At 41.9% G+C, this 13,257-nt stretch overlaps 2 long non-coding RNA genes across 3 annotated transcripts; both read right to left on the bottom strand.

Moving 5' to 3' along the window:
• Nucleotides 1-4,177: 4,177 nt before the first annotated feature.
• LOC122017246 lies at nt 4,178-5,484 on the bottom strand. Of its 2 annotated transcripts, XR_006121297.1 has the most exons (4): nt 4,898-5,484; nt 4,702-4,825; nt 4,573-4,636; nt 4,178-4,244 (listed from the first exon to the last, which is right to left on the bottom strand). It is a non-coding gene; the product is annotated as an uncharacterized LOC122017246 (long non-coding RNA). The 2 variants fall into 2 exon arrangements; XR_006121296.1 differs by having other exon boundaries at nt 4,702-5,484.
• A 4,248-nt stretch (nt 5,485-9,732) lies between these two features.
• LOC122017930 lies at nt 9,733-12,289 on the bottom strand. Its single transcript, XR_006121492.1, has 4 exons — nt 11,489-12,289; nt 11,360-11,423; nt 10,966-11,030; nt 9,733-9,908 (listed from the first exon to the last, which is right to left on the bottom strand). It is a non-coding gene; the product is annotated as an uncharacterized LOC122017930 (long non-coding RNA).
• Nucleotides 12,290-13,257: the final 968 nt, after the last annotated feature.

The following is a 13,257-nucleotide window of genomic DNA, read 5'->3' as shown; positions in this document are numbered from 1 at the left end:
ACTTGAACATTTTTTGTCGAAACTTTCTTCGTTTAGTAAAAATACTAAACGACCTCCAAAAATTATCTAAAAATACTCTAAAAATGTCTAAAAATCTCTAGAATATTTCTAAAGTATTTCTAAATATTTTTAACCACTATTACAACTCCAAATGAGGAAATTTGGGTCGTTACACTGGGAAGCGGAAGTCCAGCAGAAAGTCCGGAAGCGTCGAGCACCGAGCAAAAGTCCAGTTGATCTGGAGGATCGCACTGGCAACAAGTAAATCTCCTGAGTGGAGTAGGTGAGGACGCGTTCCCCGTAGAGGGAACAGTAGGCGTCGGGTCGACCTAGGGTTTCCGATGGGAAATCCGAAGTCAGACCCGGACAGTCCGCAGACTGTCATCATATTCTATTATCATGTCTATATTATTATTTTGTGCTAACTTTGTTTTGCAGGATATGTATTTGGGACTAACACTTTTTGCAGGACCAAAGGAGCACAACTTAGCCACGGATGAACAGTGTCCGAGGCGCCTCCATGGAGCTTGGAGGCGCCTCGGGTGCAAAAGCTGAGCTGGCTACGAAGCAAGCTTGGAGGCGCCTTGAAGGAAGCTCAAGGCGCCTTGGACTGGTGGATGAAGGTGCCTTGGATAGCACAGAAGGCGCCTTGAAGGGATAAGTCACGACCAGTTCAGGCTTGATCCACACGGGCGACTCGGCCATCCTGGAGGTGCCTTGGATGGCTTTCAAGGCGCCTTAAACACCCTTTATAAGCAGCACTCGACCAGCAACTCCAAATAACTTCTCACAAGTGATTCTCTTATGACAAGCTGCGAACTCGACGACCCAGAAGTGCTGCGAATACTTCCCGACGACCCGGAGCTCCAAACATGATATTTCCTAAGTGTCGTTGGTATTTTTAATTATTGCTTTAAATTGTATTTAGCTTGTAATAATTTCATGCTTATAGTTGTTGCTCACGGAATGCGATCAAGGATCGCGAGCCTTCGAGTAGGAGTCGCTACAGGCTTCGAACGAAATAAATCCCCTGTGTTTGTGTGTTTGCTTTTTATTCCGCTGCGTTTATTTACTCGATTGTTTTACGATTCCGAAACGAACAAAATAGCCGTGAGCGCTATTCACCCCCTCTAGCGCTTCTCGATCCAACACTTAGGAGCACAGAAGATCGAGCGAAAGACTCGGCTAGCGAGAAGAAAGACACGGGAGAGAGTCGACAACTCGGTGCATTCGAAAAAGAGGGGTTGTGGAAGAGTATGCTGGTGGACAGTAGGAGGTGCATGACGTTTCTGAGGGACAAGAAGCCGGAGCGGAAGGTTGCTCGAGAAGGCCGGAAGATGAATTCGGGTGAGCCCTATTTCGGATGGCCGAAATCACCCAAGCGAGAGGAACCGGAGCGGAAGACCCGGACCAAAAAGTCAACAAGATGATGACTTTTTGGTTCCGGGCTCCCAGACCTGGTCCGGGCACCCGAAACCCCTCTGGGCGCCCAAAGTTGAAAACTTAGTTAAACGCAACATGGCGCAAGCCATCGCGATGGGGATAAAATTTTATCCTTTTCCAGGTGCTTGGAACCCTTCCAGCGCACCGATCAGGGCTATAAATATAGCCCTATTCCAGTAGTCTATAATCACTTGTATACGAGTTTCTTTAAATGTTCTACTACTTTGTGTGGTTCCAACACTTGTAAGAGACTTCTACGCCTACGACGAAAGGAGAATTTGAGTATATAGTGCTTCAGAATCTTCGATTAACAACCTTCTTGGTTGTAACCAAGTAAAAATTAGTAGTCTCTTTCTTTTTATTAGTTTATCAAAACATTGATAAAGCATTGACCCAAACAAGCATCATAACAATCATTATGAACCAAAACATTGACCCAAACATCTCACCCCCATCAATATGTCTCAACACATAAGCAAGGTATTCCTTAAATCTTCTTATCATATTTTCTTTTATTTTTATTATTTTCATTTTGCTTTGAGTAATCATGGAGGATAGTTAGTTTTATTCTACTAAGCACATTTCTAATTTCTGTCGTAATAACTTAATTTAGCTTTGGGAAGTGGTTTAATTAAAACATTGGCTAGGCTTGATTTTGACTCGACATATTTAAGTATAATATCACTTCTAGCCATATGACCTTGTATGAAATGATATTTTACTTCAATGTGTTTTATTCTTGAATGTTGGAATAGATTTTTGGTTAAATTTAGTACTCACATTATTATAAAGGACTTGTATATTTTGTAGATGAGTCCATAGTCTTTCAAGTATGAATCATCCATAACAATTGTGATATACACTCTCTCATAGCGATATATTTCACAAGTGTGCTATGCAATATTATTTTTGATTTGACCAACTAACTAAAGAAGATTCATGAAATTGACATCCTCTACTAGTGCTCTTTCGATCCAATTTGTATCTAGCATAATCAGAATCAGAGTATCTCACAAGATCAAAAGTTTTGGTTCTAGAATATCATAGTCCTACATTTTGAGTACCCTTTAAATATCAAGAATTCATTTGACGACATATAAGTGTGACTCCTTAACATAAGATTGATATCTTGCACACATATCCATGATGAATAAGATATCAGATCTACTAATAGTGAGATAGAGAAGATTACCTATGATACTACGATACAATTTTGGATTAACTTTTTTGCCTTTAAGATCATTATCTAATTTTGTCACGCCCTAGGTAATCCCTGCTAGAAGAAATTTCGGCAACATCTCCCCTGTATGGGTGATAATTTGAAACTTTACTACAACCATCTCATACACAGCCAACACGACCGGAAAATTAAATATAAAAATATCTAAACAAACCATGTAGTTTATATCCAAACATCATCTGGCTGTCACCACAATACAAAAGAAAACAAAAACAACATCTAACTTACCTCTTTTGCTAACCGCCAGGTGCGTAGCAAAACACACCAAATAAAAATCTACTAAGCCAGCAAAAATCCAACCATCACAATGTCTTAAGAAAAACCATACAATCCAAAGTGCAAAACCAATATAAGTTCGAAACAAACAGAAAACCACAAGACTAATACGTAAACTGTCGTGACCAGGGGACTAGCAACTGGAATCTCCTGACGGCCTCAACTTGAAATAAGAAAATATCAATGGGGTGAGCCCAACACTCAGTGGATATCAAGTTGATATGCATAATAAATAATAACTAATAGTAATAAATATGTGTACAGTCTCCTGGAGTAATGGAAAATGCAAACTGTAAGAAAATGGAGAAGTAGTACTCACCAGGACCTCCTATCAGGAAAACAAGGTCGTCAGACCGAAAATAACATTTCCCTGTATGCATGTCAATCATAGGCATCCATCCAAATATGCAACAAACAAAGTGCAGCAAACACAATCAATAAATATAATCATGCATATGATGCAAATGACATGTCCTGATCACCCTTGACGCCAGTCAACCATCTCACACACGATGGTGAGACTGAGTGGGTAGGGCTATGACAACTGTACACTCTGCCATCACTGCTCCTGATAAGTGACCGAGTGGACAGGATGCAGTCAGAGTAAACCTATCCTCCTACCCCAAATCATAAGTGGGGGAGCTCAATGCTCTCATCTCCCTGAGCCAGTTTAGAGGAGGGATCCTTGTTCTGCTACCACGCTACAGTCACACTACCCATGAGCGAACCAGCGGAGCACTGACAGAGCAACCTGCTGCAACACACCCTGCCTGAATAAAAATCACTAACTCATGAGTGGTTGTGTGTGCAGATCCATAAAACTGGCGATGTGCTCAACAATAATGGAGCTGTCAATCACTCAGCATGCAATCATGCGAGATGGTGCATGACACTAAGCATGAAATCCTGACCATATCTACCTCCATAAAACATGTACCAAAATAAATGGATCAAATACGAAGATCTAGGTACACATGTCAGATATGGTAAATGTCTAGTTCGGTGTATCGTAAGGCATGGTATGTCACTACCTCTATGAACATAAATAGTCATGGCAATACACAAGATGGTATAAAACATAAATGTAGAACCGATAAAAACATGCTACAGGTATCATGTAGTGACATACCAAACCAAATATAAACATAATTATTATTAAAGGCTATAACCTACTACGCATATCAACATGATATATCAAAAGAGATAAGTCAAGGTACTCGCCTCAAAAAGTGGAAATCGCTCCTAAATAAACCCCACGTCGAGACGCTTGTCTCGAATCAAAGCCCTGTAACAACATACATATAATTAAGCCATGCTCGTAGATATCCAATAGCTTAGTCAAAATTCCTATTAACTAGGATACCCTAATTTTATTTGTTTATCTCGTTAATTAAATAAATCGGATCTAACCTGAAGCTTAGATTAGATCCAACATTTTAATCCTAATTAAATATAACTCCACGTTCAATTAGGGTTAGTTTCCCTAACCCTAACTATCATATCCATCTAATATCAATTTTTTGTTTGGATTAGGTTCAACCCAGCATTATAATTTTCTTAATTAATCCACACTTCCTTCATAGTTCAGATTAAAGCTTATCATGAAAGCTCACCTTAGCAACCTCTTCCTTGATGTCCTCAGCCGAAGCAGGATTGACACAGCAAATTCCAAAAGCCCTGAATCAAAAATCATCACATCCGCATCAAAGCATTCAACCCAAGGCCTCAATCCAAATACTCACCCAAACCTGAATGCTCGATTGTTGAGTCACTACCGGATGTACTTGCTGTCGGAAAACAGTGGCCGGAGCAACCTGGTGTTGTTGTCCTCTGACCTAAAACACCTCAGATCTGTACAGCAAAGATCTAGCAAAGGGAAGAGAATTATTTTCGGTTGTCACCAGTGAAGGAGATGAAGGAAAATTGTGGGCAATAGACCTAGGGCACCACAGCGTGTCCCTGCTAATACTTGAGGTTTCACCGGCTCGAAGTGGACTGACGACAACCGTCTGGTAGTAAGGAGAGATGTCTAGGTAGTGAATCTGGCTGCCGGAAAAATGAAGAGGGGGAGGCAGTGGCATGCATCAACATATTTAGGCTCGGCTAGCGACGACAAGCTGGAGAAGAACAAGGGTTGACGGCGATCAGCGCTAGGACAGAGAGACAGCGGCGCTGAGGCATGAAACCGGTGGAGGTTGGAGTCGGGAATTAGGGCACAGTTCCGGATTGGAAGAGGGGCAGTGGATCCACGCTAGGGCACGCTTAAGAAGAGCGTGCTGGATCTGCGCTGGCGCTAGGGCACGAGGCTAGCCGTTGATCGACGTCGGTGATGCATTGGGGAAAAAGATGGTGCTCGCGGTGGAGAAGGCGCAAGGGGTGAGTCAGCGGAGAGTGGGGGGAAAAGGAAAGAGAATCAACGCAAACTTCCTTGGCCAAGGGCTTTTGTACCCGTGGAAGAAGAGGAACGACGCGAGGGAGGGCGGCACCGTCGGGTGGAAGAAAACGAAGAGCTCGGGAGAGGAAGGGGTGTGTCGGCCAAGAAAAAAGAAAAAGAAAAGGAAAAAGGAATAAGGAAAAAGGAAAAAGGAAAAAGGAAAAAGAAAAGGAAAATTAAAATTTTTTCCGAATTTAAATGGGTAGCCTAAACAGACTTTCCCGTGGCCTGATAATTGGTCCCCTTAAACTCATCATACGAGCTCCGAAAAATTTTCAGAAAATTTCTAAAAATTTTGAAAAATTATGTTAAGGTTATTCCTCTATTTAACCTTATTATTTAATTAATATTTATTGCCATATTTTACCTTCTCCCCTACTAATAAAAATTTGGTCCCTAAATTTCATTATCTACCATCAGTAAGTACTAGCAAAAGCTAAACAATATAAATGCTGAACAAAAATTAATTCACATACCTCAAGTGAAAAGATGAGGTTATTGAGTTCGAATTGTATCCTGGAGCTCCCAGGTAGCCTCCTCATCAGAATGATGCTGTCGTCCGACTTTAACCAGCCGGATAGTCTTGTTCCGCAGCTGACGCTCTTTCTGCTCTAGAATCCGTACCGGAACCTCCTCGTAGGTAACATCAGGATAAATAAGAACTGGTATATCTGACAGTACATGTGCTGGGTCGGCTACGTATCTCCTCAGCATAGACACATGGAACACATAGTGAATGCCTGCTAGAGCTGATGGTAGCACCAGACGATAAGCTACCGCTCCAATCCCTCCAAGATCTGGAAAGGTCCAATGTATCGTGGAGCTAGCTTACGTCGGAGGCCAAATCTCTTCACCCCTTTTGTGGGTGAAACTCTCAGAAATACATGGTGGCAAGTAGAGAACTCCAGGGGTCTACGCCTCCAATCAGTATAACTCTTCTGGCGGTCCTACGCTTCGGACATCCTCCGTCTAATAGTACGGACCAACTTTGCCTCCTGCTAAGCCCTATGAGGTCTTAACAGCTGGGCCTCACCAACCTCCTCCCAGAGGGTGGGTGTCCGACAAGACTTACCATACAACGCTTCAAATGATGTCATCTGGATAGCTGAATGATAGCTGTTGTTGTAGGCGAACTCTACCAATGGCAAGTGGTCCTCCCAGTTGCCTCCAAAATCCATAACACAAGACCTCAGCAAGTTCTCTAGAGTCTGAATGGTCCGCTCTAACTGCCCGTCTGTCTGCGGATGGAAAGCTGTGCTGAATTGGAGCTGTGTGCCCAAGGCCTGCTGCAGACTCTGCTAGAATCAGGACGTGAACCATGGGTCTCTATCCGATATAATACTCAATGGAACACCATACAATTTGATGATCTCCCAATAATTCAGCTCTACCAATCGATCCAGAGAATCAGTCTTCTGAATTGCTAAGAAGTGTGCAGATTTTGTTAATCAGTCAACGATCATCCAAATCGCGTCATGGCCTCGTCGTATCCTTGACAATCCCACCACAAAATCCATGGTGATATGCTCCCATTTCCACTTTGGAATCGGAATCCTCTGAAGTAATCCGGCAGGTCTCTGATGCTCAACCTTCACCTGCTGACAGACAAGACATCTAGCCACAAATTCCATGATATCTTTCTTCATGTCGTTCCACCAATAGGAACGCCTCAAGTCTCGATACATGCAGGTCCCACCTGAGTGGATAGCAAATTGAGAGTGATGAGCCTCTTAAAGTAGCTCCTCCCTAACCGGGTGAGATGGAGGTATGCATAATCGACCTCAGAAATATATAATACCCGCATCATCTCGGGTGAACTCTGTTTGTTGTCTGGAAGCTATCTGGCTGCCAATGGACTGTAAGTGCTAATCACCGGCCTGAGCCTCTCGGATCCTCGTCCTGATCGACGACTGAGCAATCATGGTAACTAGAATACCTTGCTCTGTCCGTCCCTGCTCCTCAAGGCCCAACTCGGAGAAACCCTGGATCAAGTCTGTGACCAAAACTTAGTGGCACACTAAAGTCCTTCTGGACATCCTGCTGAGTGCATCGACAACCACATTAGCTTTTTCCAGGTGGTAGCTAATGGTACAATCGTAATCCTTCAGGAACTCCATCCATCTCCTCTGTCGGAGATTGAGTTCCTTCTAAGTGAATAGATATTTGAGACTCTTATGGTTAGTGAGAATCTCAAATGTAATACCATAAAGGTGATGTCGCCAAATCTTCAAAGCAAATATAATGGCGGCCAACTCCAGATCATGAACTTGGTAGTTCTTCTCATGCTCCTTCAACTGCCGGGAAGTATAGGAGACTACCCTACCGTGCTGCATCAGAACAGTGCCTGAACCCTGTAGAGAAGCGTCGGTGTAAAGTACGAACCCGTCCTCTTCAGAGGGTAAAACCAGAACTGGTGCTGTTACTAGTCTCTGCTTCAGCTCTTGGAAACTAGTCTCGTAAGCCTCGGACCACGTGAACTTCACACCTTTCCTGGTTAGGCGTGTCAGCGGTATAGCGATACGCGAGAAACCCTCGGCGAACCATTGTAATATCCAGCCAGTCCCAGAAAACTACGGATCTCCTGAACTGATTTTGGCTGCTCCCAGCCGGTGACAGCCTCAATCTATTGAGGGTCTACTGAAATACCTCAGCTAGAAACCACATGACCCAAAAAACTGATTGAAGATAGCCAAAAGGCACACTTGCTGAACTTCGCGTATAGACGATGTCGTCGAAGAGTCTCCAAGACTATGCGAAGATGCTGTGCATGCTCCTCCTCGGAACACGAGTAGATCAAAATGTTGTCGATGAAAACAACAATGAACTGATCTAGATACTCCAGAAAAATGTGGTTCATCAAATCCATAAACACCGCTGGAGCATTTGTAAGCCCAAATGACATTACCAAAAATTTATAATGTCCTTATCTGGTATATAATGTTGTCTTCTGTATATTGGATTCTTTAACTCTAAGATGATGATATCCGGACCACAGATCAATCTTAGAATATACTGATGTACCTCTAAGCTGATCAAATAAATTCTTGATCCTTGGTACGGGGTACTTATTTGTGACGGTCACTGCATTCAACTGTCTGTATCAATGCACAACCCTAGAGTAAGATCTTTTTTCTTGACAAATAATACCAGAGAAAGCCACGGAGAAACACTAGGACGAATAAATCCTCTATCCAATAACTCTTAGAGTTTGACCTTTAGCTCATCTAACTTTTTTGGTGCTATATGGTATGGAGCTTTCAATGTCGGCGCGGTTCCCGGAATCAGCTCAATAGCAAACTCCACTTGCCTTCTGGGGGGCAAGCCTGGTAACTCATCTGGAAATGCATCCGGATACTCTCGGACCACTGGAACGTCTGAGAGCTGCGTACTACTACTGTCATCAGTATTAATCAAAGATAAAAGAAATCCCTGACAGCTATGTGACAGCAACTTCTATGCCTGCATCGCAGAATGATCGATATGTCATCATCCCTGATGCGAGTGAAATCCCACTAGGGTTGGTTCGGAGGTCAGAAGGTGACCACCCTCGTTTGACAATCAACTGTGGCATGATATGCAGACAGCCAATCCATGCCAAGGATAATGTCGAACTCGACCATATCCAGTATTAGTAAATATACTATGAGTATCATATTGTCAAAGTCTAACGGACAACCTCTGACCTCCTGAGTGACGTCCAATGTATCACCGGACGGTAGGGATACGGTCAGTCGTTGCGGTCTATGGGTAGGTAGTTTACCAATGTCCCTCATAAAGGCACGAGAAGTCTCCAATTTTGACCTTTCCTTAACGAGGTTAGATAATACCTCAGAATTTCGAAACGAGAAAATTGACGAAAATCCGTACAAATTCGAAACAGAATTTTTGAAATATGAAAATAACGAAAATCCATATAAATCTAAAAATACCCAGATTTACTCGAATAACCTGGGCTCGGATGCCAAATAAATTTTGGTATCAAATTAGGGAAACCTGCTCTGATACCAAAAATATTGGTATCAGATTATCTTGAAAATGCAAAACACATCAGATAGGCATCGTAAACTTGCCTCTGATACCAAAAATATTGTCACGCCCCAGGTAGTCTCTGCCAGAAGAAATTTCGGCAACATCTCCCCTGTACGGGTGACAATTTGAAACTTTATTACAACCATCTCATACACGGCCAACACGACCGGAACAATAAATATAAAAATATCTAAACAAACCACGCAGTTTATATCCAAACAGTCTCTGGCTGTCACTACAATACAAAAGAAAGCAAAACAACATCTAACTTACCTCTTCTGCCGACCGACAGGTGCGTAGCAAAACACACTAAATAAAAATCTACTAAGCCAGCAAAAATCCAACCATCACAATGTCTTAAGAAAAACCATACAATCTAAAGTGCAAAACCATATATAAGATCAAAACAAATAGAAAACCACAAGACTAACACGTAAACTCTCGTGACCAGGGGACTAGCAACTGGAACCTCCTGACGGCCTCAACCTGAAATAAGAAAATATCAACGGGGTGAGTCCAACACTCAGCGGATACTAAATTGACATACATAAAAAATGATAACTAATAGTAATAAATATGTGTACAGTCTCCTGGAGTAATGAAAAATGCAAACTGTAAGAAAAGAGAGAAGTTGTACTCACCAGAACCTCATATCAGGACAACAAGGTTGTCAGACCGAAACTAACATGTCCCTGTATGCATGTCAATCATATGCATCCATCCAAATATGCAGCAAACAAAGTGCAGCAAACACAATCAATAAATGCAATCATGCATATGATGCAAATGACATCTCCTGGTCACCCTTGACACCAGTTAGCCATCTTACACACGATGGTGAGACTGAGTGGGTAGTGCTGTGACAACTGTACACTCTGCCATCACTGCTCCTGATGAGTGACCGAGTGGACATGATGCAGTCGGAGTACATCTATCCTCCTACCCCAAATCATAAGTGGGGGAGCACAATGCTCTCATCTCCCTGAGCCAGTCCAGAGGAGGGATCTCTGTCCTGCTACCACGCTGCAGTTACACTACCCATGAGCGAACCAGCGGAGCACTGACAGAGCAACCTGCTGCAACACACCCTGTCTGAATAAAAATCACTAACCCATGAGTTATTGTATGTGTAGATCCATGTAACTGACGATGTGCTCAACAATAATGGAATTGCCAATCGCTCAGCATGCAATCATGCGAGATGGTGCATGACACTAAACATGAAATCCTGACCATATCTACCTCCATAAAACATGTACCAAAATAAATGGATCAAATACGAAGATGTAGGTACGCATGTCAGATATGGTAAATGTCTAGTCTGGTGCATCGTAAGGCATGGTATGTCACTACCTCTATGAGCATAAATAGTCATGGCAATACACAAGATGGTATAAAACATAAATGCAGAACCGATAAAAACATGCAACAGGTATTATGTAGTGACATACCAAAGCAAATATTAACATAATTATTATTAAAGGTTATAACCTACTATGCATAACAACATGACATATCAAAAGAGATAAGTTAAAGTACCCACCTCAAAAAGTGGAGATCGTCTCCGAAATAGACCCCACGTCGAGACGCTCGTCTCGAATCAAAGTCCTGTAACAACATACATATAATTAAGCCATGCTTGTAGATATCCAATAGCTTAGTCAAAATTCCTATTAACCAGGATACCCTAATTTTATTCGTTGATCTCGGTTAATTAAATAAATCGGATCTAACCCGAAGCTTAGATTAGATCCAACATTTTAATCCTAATTAAATACAACTCCATGTTCAATTAGGGTTAGTTTTCCTAACCCTAACTATCATATCCATCTAATATCAATTTCTTGATTGAATTAGGTTCAACCCAGCATTATAATTTCCTTAATTAATCCACACTTCCTTCATAGCTCGGATTAAATCTTATCATGAAAACTCACCTTAGCAACCTCTTCCTTGATGTCCTCAGCTGAAGCAGGATTGACACAGCAAATTCCAAAAGCCCTGAATCAAAAATCATCACATCCGCATCAAAGCATTCAACCCAAGGACTCAATCCAAATACTCACCCAAACCTGAATGCCCGATTGTTGAGTCACCGCCGGATGTACTTGCTGTCGGAAAATAGTGGCTAGAGCAACCTGGTGTTGCTTTCTCTGACCTAAAACACCTCAGATCTGTACAGTAAAGATCTAGCATAGGGAAGAGAATTATTTCTGGTTGTCACCAGTGAAGGAGATGAAGGAAAATTGTGGGTGGTAGACCTAGGGCACCACAGCGTGTCCCTGCTAATACTTGAGGTTTCACCGGCTCGAAGTGGATTGACGGCAGCCGTCAGGTAGTAAGGAGAGATGTCAAGGCAGTGAATCCGGCTGTCGGAAAAATGAAGAGGGGGGAGGCAGTGGCGCGCATCAGCATATTTAGGCTCGACTGGCGACGACGAGCTGGAGAAGAACAGGGGTCGACAGTGATCAACGCTAGAGCAGAGAGACAGCGGCGCTGAGGTGTGAAACTAGCGAAGGCTAGAGATGGGAATTAGGGCACGGTTCCGGATTGGAAGAGGGGCAGTGGATCCACGCTAGGGCATGCTCAAGAAGAGTGTGTTGGATCTGCGCCGACGCTAGGGCACGAGGCCAGCCGTCGATCGATGCTGGCGACGCGTCAGGGAAAAAGATGGTGCTCGCGGTGGAGAAGGCGTGAGGGGTGAGTCGGCGGAGAGTGGGGGGAAGAGGAAAGAGAATCGACGCAAACTTCCTTGGCCGAGGGCTTTTGTACCCGTGGAAGAAGAGGAACGACGCGAGGGAGGGCGACACCGTCGGGTGGAGGAAAACGAAGAGCTCGGGAGAGGAAGTGGTGTGTCGGCGAAGAGAAAAGAAATAGAAAAGGAAAAAGGAAAAAGGAAAAAGAAAAGGAAAATTAAAATTTTTCCTCGTTTAAATGGGTAGCCTAAACAGGTTTTTCTATGGCATAATAATTTGTCCCCTTAAATTCGTCATACGTGTTTCAAAAAATTCCCAAATTTTTTTTAAAAATTCTGAAAAATTCTGTTAAGATTATTCCTCTATTTAACCTTATTATTTAATTATTATTTGTTGCCGTATTTAACAAATTGTGTGTCAGTGGTTATAGGGGTAGATATTTCTTTGACATTGTCCATTCTAAATTTCTTTAATTTTTTTTTTTTGCATATTTAGATTGATGAATGTTTATTCCTTCTTTCGTTTGCTTAATTTTTAATCCTAACAAAAATGTTAATTCATCAACTAAACTTATTTCAATTCTACTTTCTATGTGATTTATGAACTCATTCAAATAATCCTTATTCACACATACTTGGGCAAAAAAAATATCTCCTCCACTATTTTTCAAAAATAAGGTAGGATCAATTCGCCTTCTATGAAATTCTTTAGACACTAAAAATATTGACAATCATTCATACCAAGCATGAGGTGCTTGTTTCAACCCATACAAGGTATTTTAAAACTTAAACACATGGTTTGGAAATTTTAAATTTCAAACTCCGGTAGTTACTTAACATAAACTTCTTCCTTAATAAATCCATAAAGAAATGCTAATTTTATATCCATTTGATACAATTTAAATCTCTTGTGAGCACCGGATGCTAACATCATCCTAATGGATTCCAATCGAGTATATGTTTCATCATTATTTAACCCTTCTACTTAATTGAACACTCTAGCAACTAATCTTACTTTCAAGTTTGTTTTGAAAAATTCATTTGGTATTAATAATTCAATTTTTCTAGGATCTTGGAATTATGTCCTAAACTTGACTTCTCTCAAATTGAGTTATTCATCTTTCATTGCTAAAATCCAGT

This window comes from Zingiber officinale, chromosome 8B (assembly GCF_018446385.1).
Source record: "Zingiber officinale cultivar Zhangliang chromosome 8B, Zo_v1.1, whole genome shotgun sequence".
Classification (NCBI taxonomy): Eukaryota; Viridiplantae; Streptophyta; class Magnoliopsida; order Zingiberales; family Zingiberaceae; genus Zingiber; species Zingiber officinale.
This window is presented reverse-complemented; position numbering and strand designations above follow the sequence as displayed.